A 13,657-nucleotide genomic window follows, 5' to 3' on the forward strand; every position below is an offset into this window, starting at 1 on the left:
CCCCTTGTCCTGTATAACTGAGCCAGACAGACAGGAACTCAGAGAACAGGGTGTTCCTCAAAGGAGGAAAACTTCTAAATCAGTCACCAAGGCCAGGCTGATTAGCAGACAGCTTTACATCTATGAAATCCACAGGAAAGACCCATCTGGGAAAGGGGCATTACAAGGCTATGCAACCACAATGCTTTCCCTTTACAGTCAAGGGCAGCACAGGTTGGTTTGCAACATACTCTCAACCCTGAGGCCAAACATGTCCAAAATCTCCTCCCAGTTGAACCAGTGAAACCCCATTGTCTCTAGATAAACCTGAGGAGAATTTGGCTCATTCGGGTTATGTGGTGATTTGCTTAGAGTACAGCCTCCCAGTCAAAGAACATCCCTACCCCAAAGCCACTGGAATAGGACAAACCTGGCGTTGATTGGTGCGAACCCTCCTCCCACCCAAACGCTGGGGGTTGAGATGGAATAGAACCCAGATTCACACCCAGGCCTGCCTTTGCTTTTGCAAAACACCCCTTTTTGGCCCACCTTCACTGGGGCCTTCACCCTGCAAATCCTTGCTGGTTGCGCTCTGAGCGTGGAGGGTATGTGTGGGTCCAAGCAGAGTTCAGTATTTGGCCCAGTCCTGTGCATTGAGCGGCAGTCAGTCTCCCATCCCCTGAATCCAATGCCTTACTTGTAAGTACACAAGGTAAATGGAGGTGGGAGACTTGGTCTTATTTAGCGTGCTATGCACTCCTCTTCGGCCTTTTCCGGCTCCTAGGCAGAAGTGAATTGGGGGCCTCCTGGCAGTGCTCTTCTGCAGGATCAAGTTCCCCTATGGTCCCTGTTGGTTCCCCTATGGTCCCTAAACATTCTGCAGGTTTAGTTCCCACGTCCAGTAACCAGCAAGCACAGTGGCATGTGATAGTTTTGTTTGGAGGGGAGGCGGCGGTGCAAAGCGCAAGGCAGCGCTGAATTTGTGTAGCCTTCCTCTGCTCACAGCGCCTCTCGCAGAGGTTGCAGAGAGAAGCCAGCTTGCCTTGGTTGGATTTAACCGACAGATTTAATTAAGTTGTGATTTAATTACCTATCAGCATCACTATTTAATAAAGCTCAGGAGGGTTTTAATTTAAAAATAATAAATGATACGTTGTGTCACAAAGCAGCAATAATGGCACCCGGTCCAAGCACCCAGGCTACCTCTGCCAGGCTTGGGAAATGCAGAGTAGACTCTGCCCACGAGCACTGTGACACTGCTGGACGTGTGCAAGAGGTGGAGGGCAATGCCTTGCTATGACCAGGTTGGCCTGCAAGAGACAGCCTTATGCTGTGTTGTTATACAGACTGGCTGACCCTAGGGTGCTGGCTGGGTGGCATGAGAGACATGGAGTATGGTAGCATAATGCAAGCCAAAGAGTTTGCAAGGTATGGACTGTGATGTCACAGACCAGCTCGGCAGCATGTGAGAAACTGAATCCAGGCTGTGCTCCTCCTGTGTCCTCCGCTGGGCAGCTCTCCCTCTCATCCCAAATCTTTATTCCATGTTTGATGTGTGTGTGGGGGGGTGTTCCTGCTACTTTCTACTAAAATTAAAGGGTTCCTAAAGCCATGCCTACAGCCAACGCTCCTGCCGTAGACTTGGTTCATTCTTCATCTCCCCCTCTGCTGAGGTTTTCTCCACTACCTTAGTGGGTTGGCAAAATTCAAATGTGGAACCAGACTGTGAGCACCCCAAAATGAGTGGTGTCTTTATCCAGAATTTTGATTTGGCCCAATAAGCGAGATCCAGATCTGGGCTTAGATTCCTACCATCCCCAGAGCCCTCACCCAAATACACCGAATTTTGGGGAAGTTTGGAGCAAAATCTCATCTCGGATTTTTACTGGAAGAAGATACACTTGGGGTGTGTATTTTTATAGAGCTGCATAGCCAGGATCTTCAAGGAATGCCGCTATGGGTGCCCAAATATCTATTTAGTCTTACAGAAATTCTCCCAAATTTTGAAGGCAGGTCCAATTTCCTTTCCAGACTGCATTTTTTCTTCTTCTCCTTTCATTTACTAAGTGTATCTTTTAGTTCAAAGACTAGTGAGGTGAGTGTTAAGTAGTGTGTAAATTTCCTAAAATTTCCTAAATTACAGCTGCAGTTTGAGCCTAAATTGTACATTTCTGCACCCAAAGGGCCAAACCCATTCTCGGTGTAAGCAGGTGCAGCTCCATCTTTAGCTGAGATGAATTCTGCTTTACTTCAGCTCTGAACCTGGCTCACTGTGTCATGGTTTTGAGCTCTTGCCACCAAACAGGAATGTGTTTGTCATTTCTAACTGCACTCCTTTTGCTGTTGTTTTATTTTCCTATCATTTAGCCAGAGTGTTTCTTTTATAAGGTTCATCTGGGGCGCTCCAGGCCTCCCAGGACCCAATCATGTCTTCACATCAATTAGGAGAAACTGACACCAGGTTGAATACATTCTATAATTATGATGACTGTAAACACTTTGTTAAATCAGGCAGAGCTTTAAGGTAAAATGCGCTTCATGGAGGCTTTTCTGGAAAGAGCAGACGTGAAATTCAGTGGGAAAGAAAAACAAAGATCCTGTCTTCCGCAAGTTGCTCCCTAACTGCTATTGTCAGGGCACCCTGCTCTATTCTTCCCTCTCGACATGTCATGGCTGTAAATACCCATGTGATAGAGTGCCAACAGGCAAAGAAAGAAGGTTTTCAGGGCCATTCCTCCCCTCCTCCAATTTAGAGGCACCAAAAATAGCTTTGTGCCAGACCCACTGTGAAAGCAAAAGTGAAAGTGAGACGGAGTGGCAGTCGTGCCCTAATAACCAATGCCAGTCATGCAGTGCCATTGCATTTCCTTGAAGCCTTTCCAGTGCTACCAGAAGATCAATTCCTCCATGCTCTGCCTGAAGGGAGTTTGGGGGGCACCGTCTCAGCACGTGGCACACAGCTAGCTCCTCGTGTGAGGAGCGCAAGTATCCAAGTTCACAGCGGTGCCCTGGGTGCATTTGAAATAAATAGATTAGGCCCTGGGGCTTTGCACAAAGCATCTAAAATGGATAGGTGAATGTCACTGAAGGGCATCTGGACAGTGAGGGCTCTCAATGGCAGGAGAAAAGATGTTTGCGGCCTGACTAGGGAGGAGGGAGATAGACTGTTCATTGTCCCAGACTCGCTCCTACTTCTCCAGGGAGAAGTCATTATGGGCATCCTAGTAATAGGCAACTAGCTCCTGGTACCAGGAGACCCTCTAAGGGGTATTATGTCTGTGCATGCTGCATGCATACAGCTGGCCTTGCATGTTCTCCCTGAGTCTTGCACACGGCATCTGAGAAGGCCGTTCTGCCAGTGCACTGCATCTAGCCGGCCTGTGCTCTGTGGCTCTGGGCTGGGCTTTGGATTCAGGGCATCTGTTTCAGGTTCTAGCCCTTACTCCTTCAAACTAGGGTAACAGCTTCAAGGGAACTCTCTTTTTCCAAGTCGACCAGTGGCAGGATGCATGAGAAACCAAACCTGTTATTTCCATCGCTTCATGGTAGGCAGCATCTGTCCAGAGACCCCAGGTCTGACAGATTGACATAGCAGGTTAATAAGTGCTTTCCACTTCTCCTAAAGGCTAATTAAATATTAATCCACTTGGTGAGGTCAGCAAAAATAACAAACAATTGGCAGAGTGAAATTCGTTTAATTAATTCTCCTGTGGAGGTTTTGAAAGCATCTTCCTCCCCTGGCACACTGCTGCCTGGGCTCTGGTAGCCTACAATGAAAGCAGACCTTTCTAGGTTCTAGGGATTGTTCTATTTTTCTCAGATACTTAATTTTGCTTCTTTTGTTTTAGTTTTTTATTGTTTGGTCCCATTCAGGACCCATCCACACAAAGGGACGGGGGGAGGGGAAGGAAAGAGGGATGGAGAAAGGGGGAAAAGGAGGAATAAGAAGAGGAGGGAGAGCTCTTTAGAAGGCTCCTGCATTCTGCTGCCAGAAGGGTGAGCTGCTGTTAAGCTACCTCTGGCTTTGCTTAGTGGGATTTGGGGGTAACTTTGGCTAATAATAAATAACTATCATTACAGTGATACTGCAACAATATGGTTGGAGCTGTATTTCCACATGCAGACCCCTCCTTACAGGGGCTAACTGGCACCAGCAAAGAGATTCAGCCTGGTAGTGAATGTGCCTTTCCAATCATCAACTCTTGTGTCTTAATTACTGGCTTATATGACAGAAAAGACACAGCTGCCAAGTGAAAGTAATAGCTAATCCAAATGCATGGGAAGCCTGCCCTACTAGGTGATGATTCCCTGAGTCCCTATAACCCCCAGTATCCCATTCACAACCCAGCTCTGGCCTCCCTGGGCAATGGAACATAGTGCCCTTCACTAGCATTCCTGCGCCATGGGACAGCAGGGGAATAACATCCACACTCAACGGCTCCTGCATCCCTGAATGCTCTGAGCCCCTACATGCAACAAGATGCTTTAACCCCCATCCCCTGGACACTTCTGAGCAACAGGATATCTACGAACACCTCTCCTGCTTCTCAGCTTAATCTTTCATCGGAACAAGAAGGAAACTCTGTTGTACTTCTGAGGAACCACTGGTACAGTACACCAGACCCTGGGGACAAACACCATTCACCTGCTCCCTACTGTACCACCAGGGCCTGACTGTACAGCCACTGCAGGCAGCCCTCCCTTACATCAGTGTGCAGCAGCTTCAGGCTCAGATCCTCTATCTACCACTCGCCCAAACCCTCACGCGAATCTTAACCCCAGCCCAGCTATTCCTAAATCGATGGAATACTTGTGGCAGTCTGGAAATCCATCCATGGAGACAGTTGGAAAGGAAAGGAGAGATCTGAAGAATATCAGCGATGTACATTGTACAGCGATTTTACTTCTTCCCTTTCCTCTCTCCCCAGTGCAGGATGAAGTCTGATACAGAGATAATGTCTCAGGGGGTGTTCTCCCTGCAGTCCGCGGCTGTGCCTTTGGGGCAACAGACTGCCCAGGCAGTAGCAACAGTGGCCAACATTCAGGGCTCTGAGATGACAGAGGTCATAGACCAGATGTAGCTTAAACTCAGCTGAGATCCAATGCCGGGTGCTGCATGAGGTACAGTGGGACTCAATGTGTGGAAAGTAAGATGGTTGGAGGAGATGGGCGCAGATAGGGCTGGCTTTGTTTCTACTTTTGGGCACCTGGAGCTCATTTTCCTAGAGCTCTCTGCTCAGGTATAGGAGTGGGAGAAAGATGGACGATATGGGCAGATAGCGTCTTGTTCAGCTACATGGCCACCTTGCTGTTGGAAGGTGGGAGGGTTGATCAACCTTTCTCCCAGCCTTGCTGTGTTGGAGACTCTCCCACCCAGCTGTGCAGAGGCCGATCTCTGCTAAACTGGGTCCCTCTGGATAAAAGGGATCCAGAGGTTAACGCAACTTTGAACCCATTAGCCAGACCCTTGTGAGCTTGTTGGACCTCTGAAGAAAGCCCCATCCTGCCTACGTCCAAAATGAACACTGAGGAGCATGCAGTGGAAATCTATCAGAACAGGTCCCAAATCCAGATCTGAACTCTTCCCCAAATTCAGATCCAGGAGTTTGTTTTTGATCCATCTCCTACTGTTGATCTGAGCATCCAAATGTTGGGATGTGGATTTCCTATGGAGATGCCAGGCGGTGAATTTCTGAGCCTTGAATTCCACACTGAGCTCCCCTTTCAACATGGGAGTTAAATGTCTGAGGTCTCTCTGCCAGCCCATCAGCTTTGAATTGCAGTAACATGAGCAAAAGTGGGAAACTTTCTCTGGGTTTCTGCTCAAGTTCCATGTTAATTTTTTATTTATTTGAAAGTGGCACTGGAAGGGTTTTCAAAGTGAGTCTAAAGTAATTAGGCGCTCCCGCTGATGGATTGCACTGGAGGGACATGTGGATTATTTATTACAAAGTCACTTGCTGGAAAGGTTAGAGGCTGAAAAGTAATTATTTTTTCTTTTTCTTTTCTTTCTTTTTTTTTTTTAAGTGAAGAAATCAGCAGGGGAGAGCAGTTAAAGTGCCTCAGTGAAAATCCCCTCTTGTCTACCTTCCTCACTCACCCCTCTGCTGACACCACCTTTTCTGGAGGGGGGAGTTAGGAAGAGCCTTTGGAGGATGCAGAATGTGGGTTCTTTAAGTCTGGATTTTTGGGGCTTGTTCTGATTTGAGGAAAGAAGGACCATCCTCCTTCTATCCATGCACCTTCCCATTCCCCCATCCTAACCAGTGACCTCTTGAATAAAATACAAGTCCCCATATCTCAGGCTGAAACAGAGTGCAATCAGCAATAGCTAACATCCCACAAAGGTCATCTGGCTGTCTGGGGTTGTGTGGCAGCTTAGTACTAGGTGGATGTTGTGGATGATATGAGGAGATTTGAACCCTCTGAGATTTGATGGCCTCCAAGAACCTCAGTCTCCTCCTTGCTCTCTCTCCATCTTGTAAGCTGTGTCTATGATGGACATTGAGACCAAAGAAGACAAATCCCTGACTTTGAAAAACAAAGCCAGGCTATAAGTATTCTGCAGATGACAATGCAAAAGCTCCAGTCAAGAACTCTCCATCGGGGAGGGGATCATTGTTGCTAACAGCATGTTAAGACAGTGCTGGATCTTTACGCTTCTAAAAGCTTATAAAACCAGGATCCTTTTTCAGGGGCAAATGCAGCATTAACAAAGACAAGCTGAGCTGGCAATGAGTCACCTGAGAATTTGTCTTGTACTGGGCAGCTTTACCAGTTGCAGGAGCCTCAGTGAGTACCCAGGACATCTGGAGCTGGGGGCGGGGGGGAAGGCCAGGACAGAGTCAGGAATTAAGAACAGGTTTCAGAGAAGCAGCCGTGTTAGTCTGTATCCGCAAAAAGAAAAGGAGTACTTGTGGAACCTATAAATTTGTAAATTTATCACAAATTTATAAATTTGTTAGTTTCTAAGGCGCCACAAGTACTCCTTTTCTTTTTGAGGAATTAAGAAGCTGACCTTCTGAGAACAGGGCTGAAGAAGGAGGAACTAGGAGGAGTGATTATTAGCAGTTCTGTTCTATTCAGGTTCTTACACCAGACCTATTACCATGCTATCTGAGCACCTCCAGACACTCCAGTTTTTAGGCTATTCAAAGCACTTTGCAAAAGCTACCCAATCAATGGCTACACCCCTGAGAAGTGGGCAAAAGTCATTATCTTAATTTTGCAGATGGGGAAAAGTGCAGTGCAGTGACATGTGCAAGGCAACAGAGAGGAGTCAGTGTCAGAGCTGGGATTAGAATTTAGGAATTCCAGGCTCCCCGACCCATGCTCAGACCACTGGGCTGCAGCCTTGTCTGTTGCTAGACTCACAGCACTTCAGTCCAGGAGAATCTGATGACAAGCATACTCCATGAAACAAGAATATCTGACTGTCAGTTCTTCCTGAGATGTAACCATCTGGAAGGGGCCACTTTCCCCACGCTTATTGTTCGTAATTAGAAGAACCACTGTCACATAGGCCACCCAGGTGGAACTTCCCTTTCACCCCAGCGTTTGGGTGTTTATAGATTCTGACCATGTCCTCCCCTACGAAGACGTCCATAATCTCTTACAGATGTTGGCGAGAACAAAGCCACCGAGTGCAAAGAGCTGTTCAACAGAATAATAGACATGAACCTTTTTATTAACTACCCCTGACATGCTCCTCCCCAATTTCAGATTTCCCAGGAGGCACACCGTGATCTGCTGAGGCTCCCTGGTGCTCCAGAAACCTTCTCACTCCCAGTTCTCTGAACTTAGAGGCCTTGAATGCTTTACATTCCCAGTATTGCAGGAAGGGCTGGGATATTCTCATATAGCATCTGTAAGCCTTCTGGACTGGGGACACGTGAGAGCGCATACTAGACAAACCCTGTTTTCACTGGGTCAGGTCCTTTCTTTTTCCACCTCTGTTTTCCCTCTAAGATTAGTGCCCACCACTGCAAAGCAGGGCAGGCCCTGCCTCCTCACGGACTGCCTATTCAGGACCAGCTGCTTCAGCTCCTAGGTCATTTCTCTCCCTGTCCCTCCCCAGACTAGTAACACGTGGGCCATAGCCTGGGCACTCCTGACCTGGGAAGTGCACATGACTGGGCTGGGACAGGCTCCAATAGCACTTGTGCCATAATCGAGCTATATGCATCCCTCTTGGTTCTCCTCCATCCTTCCTACCACACAGATTGGTTTGCCCACCCCATAGTGCTCCAGTCTCTCACTTCTTCCTCCTCTCTTCTTGTGCATGTCTGATTCTCCTCCCAGGCTGCAGCAAACTCCTGTACAGTCGGTGGAAGCCTCCTCTGATCTCTCTTGGGACAGCTTCAGTTTTCTATCTACCCCTTCTCAACCCTCCATGTCCTGGTTCCTCTGACTTTCCTCTGCACCTTTCTGATCTCCCATCCTTCCGTCTCTTGGTTACTCACCCAAATTCTGCCAAGTTACCCTCTTGCTCTCTTTTGATCTTCTCCTTGGCTTCCTCTAATTTCCACATTGCCTCTTCCTTCCCTTCTGTTCAGTGATGTTGGTAATTTGAGATGTTGGAACAAGGCAGCTCTGGATTCCCTCATCCCTTACAGAGCATGTTCTATGCTTGCTTTCAGGCGGAGGTGCTCGTTGGCCAAGAACCCAACTGTTCAACTGGAAAAACTAAAGCGCAGAATCTGATTAGGAATCCACTTCTATTGACAGTGCATTCCCTGCTCTGGAGCTAATTCTGCCTCAGGATTTAGGTTCCTTTGCTAGATCAATGCCACAGGGAACAATATGCTCACGGAGTCGCACACCAGCTAGGTGAACTCTGGATACCTACAGCAGCAGGAACAAGTCAGCATTGTGGAAAACGAAGCACGTAGGGCTGCTTGATACAGTCAGTCTTCTGATACTATCTGGAAGAAAGTGTGGGTGGGTGGAGGAAGGGCATATTGACTTGAGACTGTTTGGGAATGCAGCACAGATTCCCGTCCCTTCTGCGCTTAATTGCACAGGTCTCTCCAGCCAGACATCTTTTAAAGAATGTGCCGTTCGTAACAGGTGCATTCTTCTTTACGCGTTCGTGGGTGCTGCCACCAACTCTGTCTCAAAAGTTATGCAGCCTGGCTGGCCTCCCACAGTCGGCTGCTGATGTGAGCAAGGCTGTTACATGGTATTTGGGGGAAACTACTCTTTCCACAGTTTGGAAAAGCACAGAAATATACTAAAAGGCTTCTGGGCTTGGAGTCTTATTGTCTATGGTCCCACTGCGTGATCTCGAGCGCCTGTTCTGGAACCAGAATGAGAGACAGAAGGAAAGGGAGGGCTTGCTAATCCTTCGGCAAGATAGACGTTGTTATTTGCTTGTGCTAATTCCTGCTCTGTACTTTGTGGAAGCTTGTGCAGATTATCCAGCTGATGGCAAGAGGAAACCAGCATCCCAGCAGGTGAGGGGCTCTGGCAAGGAGAGACACCAGTGCAGTCTTTTTGCTTTGAGTCTCAGATCTTTAGCGCACAGACCTTCTGAGTAAGTGCTTCCCTGTTGGTTGTGACAATGCAGTTTGGATCGTAACACTGAAGCCTTCACCTTTAGCCTAGACGTGTGTGGGATAATCCCTTTGGAGATTCCGCTTTGTGCTTGGGTTGCGAATGTGGCTCCCCACCACCCTTCTCTTCCCAGGAAAAACGAGTCTCTCACTGCTAACTTGTGAACGCCCAGGGAGCAAGGAAGACCACACCATGATCCGTTCTCATCTTCCAAGGCACGTTGGCCATGATGTCCTGAGGCGCGCTCTTTGTGATGAGTTCCAGCGTCGGTGAGCCTGAGGAGGACAGGCTGTGTCCCTTTCATGAGTTATTCTGGCCAGGGGTAGCCTCCTAACCTGCTGAGACAACATTCACATTGATACTCCTGCTAATGGCAAAACCAGCTTCCTAAACAGCAGCAGAGGGGGGTGGATCCATGGAACAGCCAGTCAAGGGACAGGGAGGGGATGAACTGCCAAGCTAGCACTGGGGAAAGGCGAGGGGGAAGAAGAAAGCAGCCGGAAGGGTGGGGCAGGGAAAGGAGAAGGAGAACATTCAGAGCAGGTCCATATGGGCCAAGTGGCACTGCCTAGTAGGGGAAGATCCATTGCTTTAGCCAAATACTCACCCTCCCTGCTCCTCTCCTAGCTCAGTGTCTTGCAATAGTGTACGCCCCTGGGCCTCCCCAAATGGCCTCTGTTTGTGGCTGTCAGATGTTGGCAGGCCAGCGGAGGGGCAAAGAGAGAGGCCGTACGATGTGAGACGGGCTCCAGGCAGCAGTGGGTATCTGCTCAGCACCTACATCTCTGCGGCCAGAGCCACTACTCTCAGGGCTCTGCCCCTCCATCTGTCGTGTCCCCCACCCCCACCCTGCTTCACCGTGGTCTGTCTGTCTGTCCCATGCGGAGAGGATGTGGAATGCAATTGAGATGTGCTGAACACAGCTGTTAGCTGGTCTTTGTCAGGAACCAAACACAGTAACTGTTTAACGATTTAACTGCACTAATGAATATTGGGCCAGATATTTTCAAGGCCTGTTCAGACTGATTACTTGGAGAGCTGAGTATGTCTACCAATTACCCAGGCAATTAGGCAACTAATTAAACACTTACCCTCGGCTTCATAAACAGGAGAGAGAGAGAGAAAGAGCGTGAGAGAAAGCTGGCTCTGGTTCCTGTGAAATATTAGCTGTCAGGAATCGCTGCTCACACAGAGGAAGGTACACACAGGCAGACAGACACACAGGCAGGCAGACAGACCGCTCACTCACTTGCTTAGCCAATCACAGTCCCTCCTAAGTTAGATGCTTTCATTTTCAGATTCCGTGCATCAGGCCAAAGGGGTGTATGGTGGCTTAAGGACCGAGGTATGAAGCAGTGTCCACGGTCTTCCAGGATAGGTGACTGAGTTATGAATGCATCCAGGTCCTGTGTTTGCCCTTTTCCACATCCTGAGCAGAGAGACTGGAAGGACTGTGAAGCCCACGAGTACCAAATGGTGCCATTTTACGGAGCATCAGCAAAGCTAGGGCACCCCAGCTGGTGAGAGTGCTCAGTGGGTTGGGAATGGAGGCGCCAGCACTGAAGGAGCTTAATGACTTCAATGTCCCCGTGGATGATGACTCTTCTGGACCGGCTCAGAGTTTCATGGCCACCAAAGCTGTCATTAGACCCTTCTAGGTGGCTGCTCTTATGTCTTAACCACACTGTCTACCTCATGCGTGGGTTGACATTGGTGGTGGGGAGTTTGGAAATTATCCCCATATCATGGACTGACCATTGCCTCATTCGATTTGCATTTGGGGTGACGGTTCATCCTCAAACACTAATGGAACCTGAGCATTTCCAGAAGACTACCCTCCTGACAGACCTCTCTATCAATGGTTTGATGGGGTTTTATAATGTGCTCTTCTCCTTGACCATTCATGAGGTGGCCCCATAGGCATCTTCTTCTCTAGCTTCAGCTGCACAGGTCACCTTGATTTACAAAAGGCCTGAGACACCTGAAACAGAGGAAAGATTTCTTGAGCACCAGTGACAGGAGTCTCTGACTGACACAGATCCACTGCAACATAAAGATTTTTTTAAAGTATTAAGCCATGGCTGTCGAGACACAAAAGTTTCTGCGTCTCCACTTTAGCACTTACAAAGTCCAGAACAGTGGATTTGTTTTGTGGGGTGGGCATCCTGATTGATTGAGCTGTCTACACTTGGTGGTTGATTCAAATCCCTCCCATTCTGAGGAGCTGTCTTGCCTCTGTGGGACGCAGTAATATCATAAGGGAACAAACACTCAATCTTCTCTCCTTGACTTTCAGACAGTGATGCACACTGAGGAACTGGTGGTGTCTAATCAGTGGATTGGGTTAAATCAAAATGATTTAAATAACTGGTTTTAATCATGATTTAAATTGGCAAGTGGGAAACCTTGATATAAATCATCAGCTTTAATCATGTTTCACATTTGTACTTTTTAGTTATTTTCCTAAAGAGAGGTTGATTCTCATTGGTTAGTAACCATTAAAACATGTTGTTTTGCAACTAAATACAGTCTTTGCAATGAATTTGGTGCTTCATTTTGATCAGGAGGATACACTCTCTCTATACACATTTATTTAAGCAGTTATATAGCTTAATTTACCTTTACTCCGATTCTGAATTTATATATTTGGATTGTATTAGAAAATGATGAATGATGCATTTCCTATGTACTAAATTACTTTTTTTTTACTTGTGGTTTGCGTCAAGCTCTGTTTGGAAAACAGAAAGTCAAATAAATTAAAAATGCACAAGAAAAACATTTAAAATATTTTACTACATAAAAATACCATAAATGTGCTTAATAAACTTTGTTTTCATATGTCTCAACCACTTTGCATTGAAAACTAACTGATTTTTAAATAAGACAAGTATTCTCTGTAACTTATGGATTAAACTGATGGTTTCCGATCACCATGCCCTTCAAGGTTTTAGAACTGGTGGATCTCATCCTCTCAGACCTAGTTTTTATTCATAGACTGGAAGAGGAAAACAAGCTTTCCTGCTTTTTCAGCTCCCAACAGGTTTCTTAACTTCGAATGAATGAGCTAGTAATTGGACTGAACTAGCTGAATAAACTGAAATGAAGAAAATATTCTCTTTGCACTTAGAGAGGAGGCTGCTGCTGTCAAAAGCTGGTTTAGCACTTTCACAAACCTGTGGTTCCAGGTGCTTCACCAGTGACATGCTTTAAAACTTGGCAGCAAACATGTACCATTTAATATTTTTTATAATTTAGTTTAAATTATTTGAATAGATTGTAGTAAGTTATGTGAGGTTGTGTAACATAGGTTGTAAACGTCAAATTTAATTTTAAATAGGTTTATTTGAAAATTGTATTTAACTTAAATGTTTAAAAAAATCTGATTTAAATTCTTAAAATCTGGTTGTTTTTTTCCTCCACCCTGGTCAACAACCTGTACTGAATACTCATGTCCTTTCTGGTTGGTGAAGGCCAGTGAAGAAAAAATGGGCTCATTGTTGATAGAGATTGTCAACTCTTCCTCAGGAGGGCACATTGCCAACCATCCTTTAAATCAGATGTTAGGCCATTGCTCAAGAAATAATCACTTGATGCCAACACTCTGGCCAGCAGTTGCCCCATATCTTTGTAACAGGTTGTGAAAAGAGAACTTTCAGAGTATCTACCTATCTCAGCTTGCCTTGACACTTGCTTACCTGGGTGCCAACTTGAGTACATCACAACGACTCCTCTAGTTGCGCAGGCAGATGATTTCGTCTTGATGATACATGGAAGTCAGGCATCCACAGAGAGATTCTGGGTTCTCAGCCGCATGAGATAGGAGGATGTTCCTGAAAGTGATGGGAGGGAGGATCCTAAATCTATTTTCTTTTGTAACATGTGGACACAGTGTAGAAAAGGCAGAGAACCACTGCAAGATATACCAGGTAGATCCAGTACGATTGATCATGAGGTAGTGTTGACTTCCCTGCAGACCATAGCAGACTGGACAGGCCAGCTCTTGACTGACTACATACCTTTCAAAGGCTGAGATAGTTTCCTGTGTGAGGGTGGGTTCCTGCAGGTAGGTGGGTGTGTGTGTGATATATATGCTGATGACACCCTCTTCTATATTGCTGGCTTA

Source organism: Lepidochelys kempii, chromosome 10 (assembly GCF_965140265.1).
Source record: "Lepidochelys kempii isolate rLepKem1 chromosome 10, rLepKem1.hap2, whole genome shotgun sequence".
In the NCBI taxonomy this organism is placed as follows: domain Eukaryota; kingdom Metazoa; phylum Chordata; order Testudines; family Cheloniidae; genus Lepidochelys; species Lepidochelys kempii.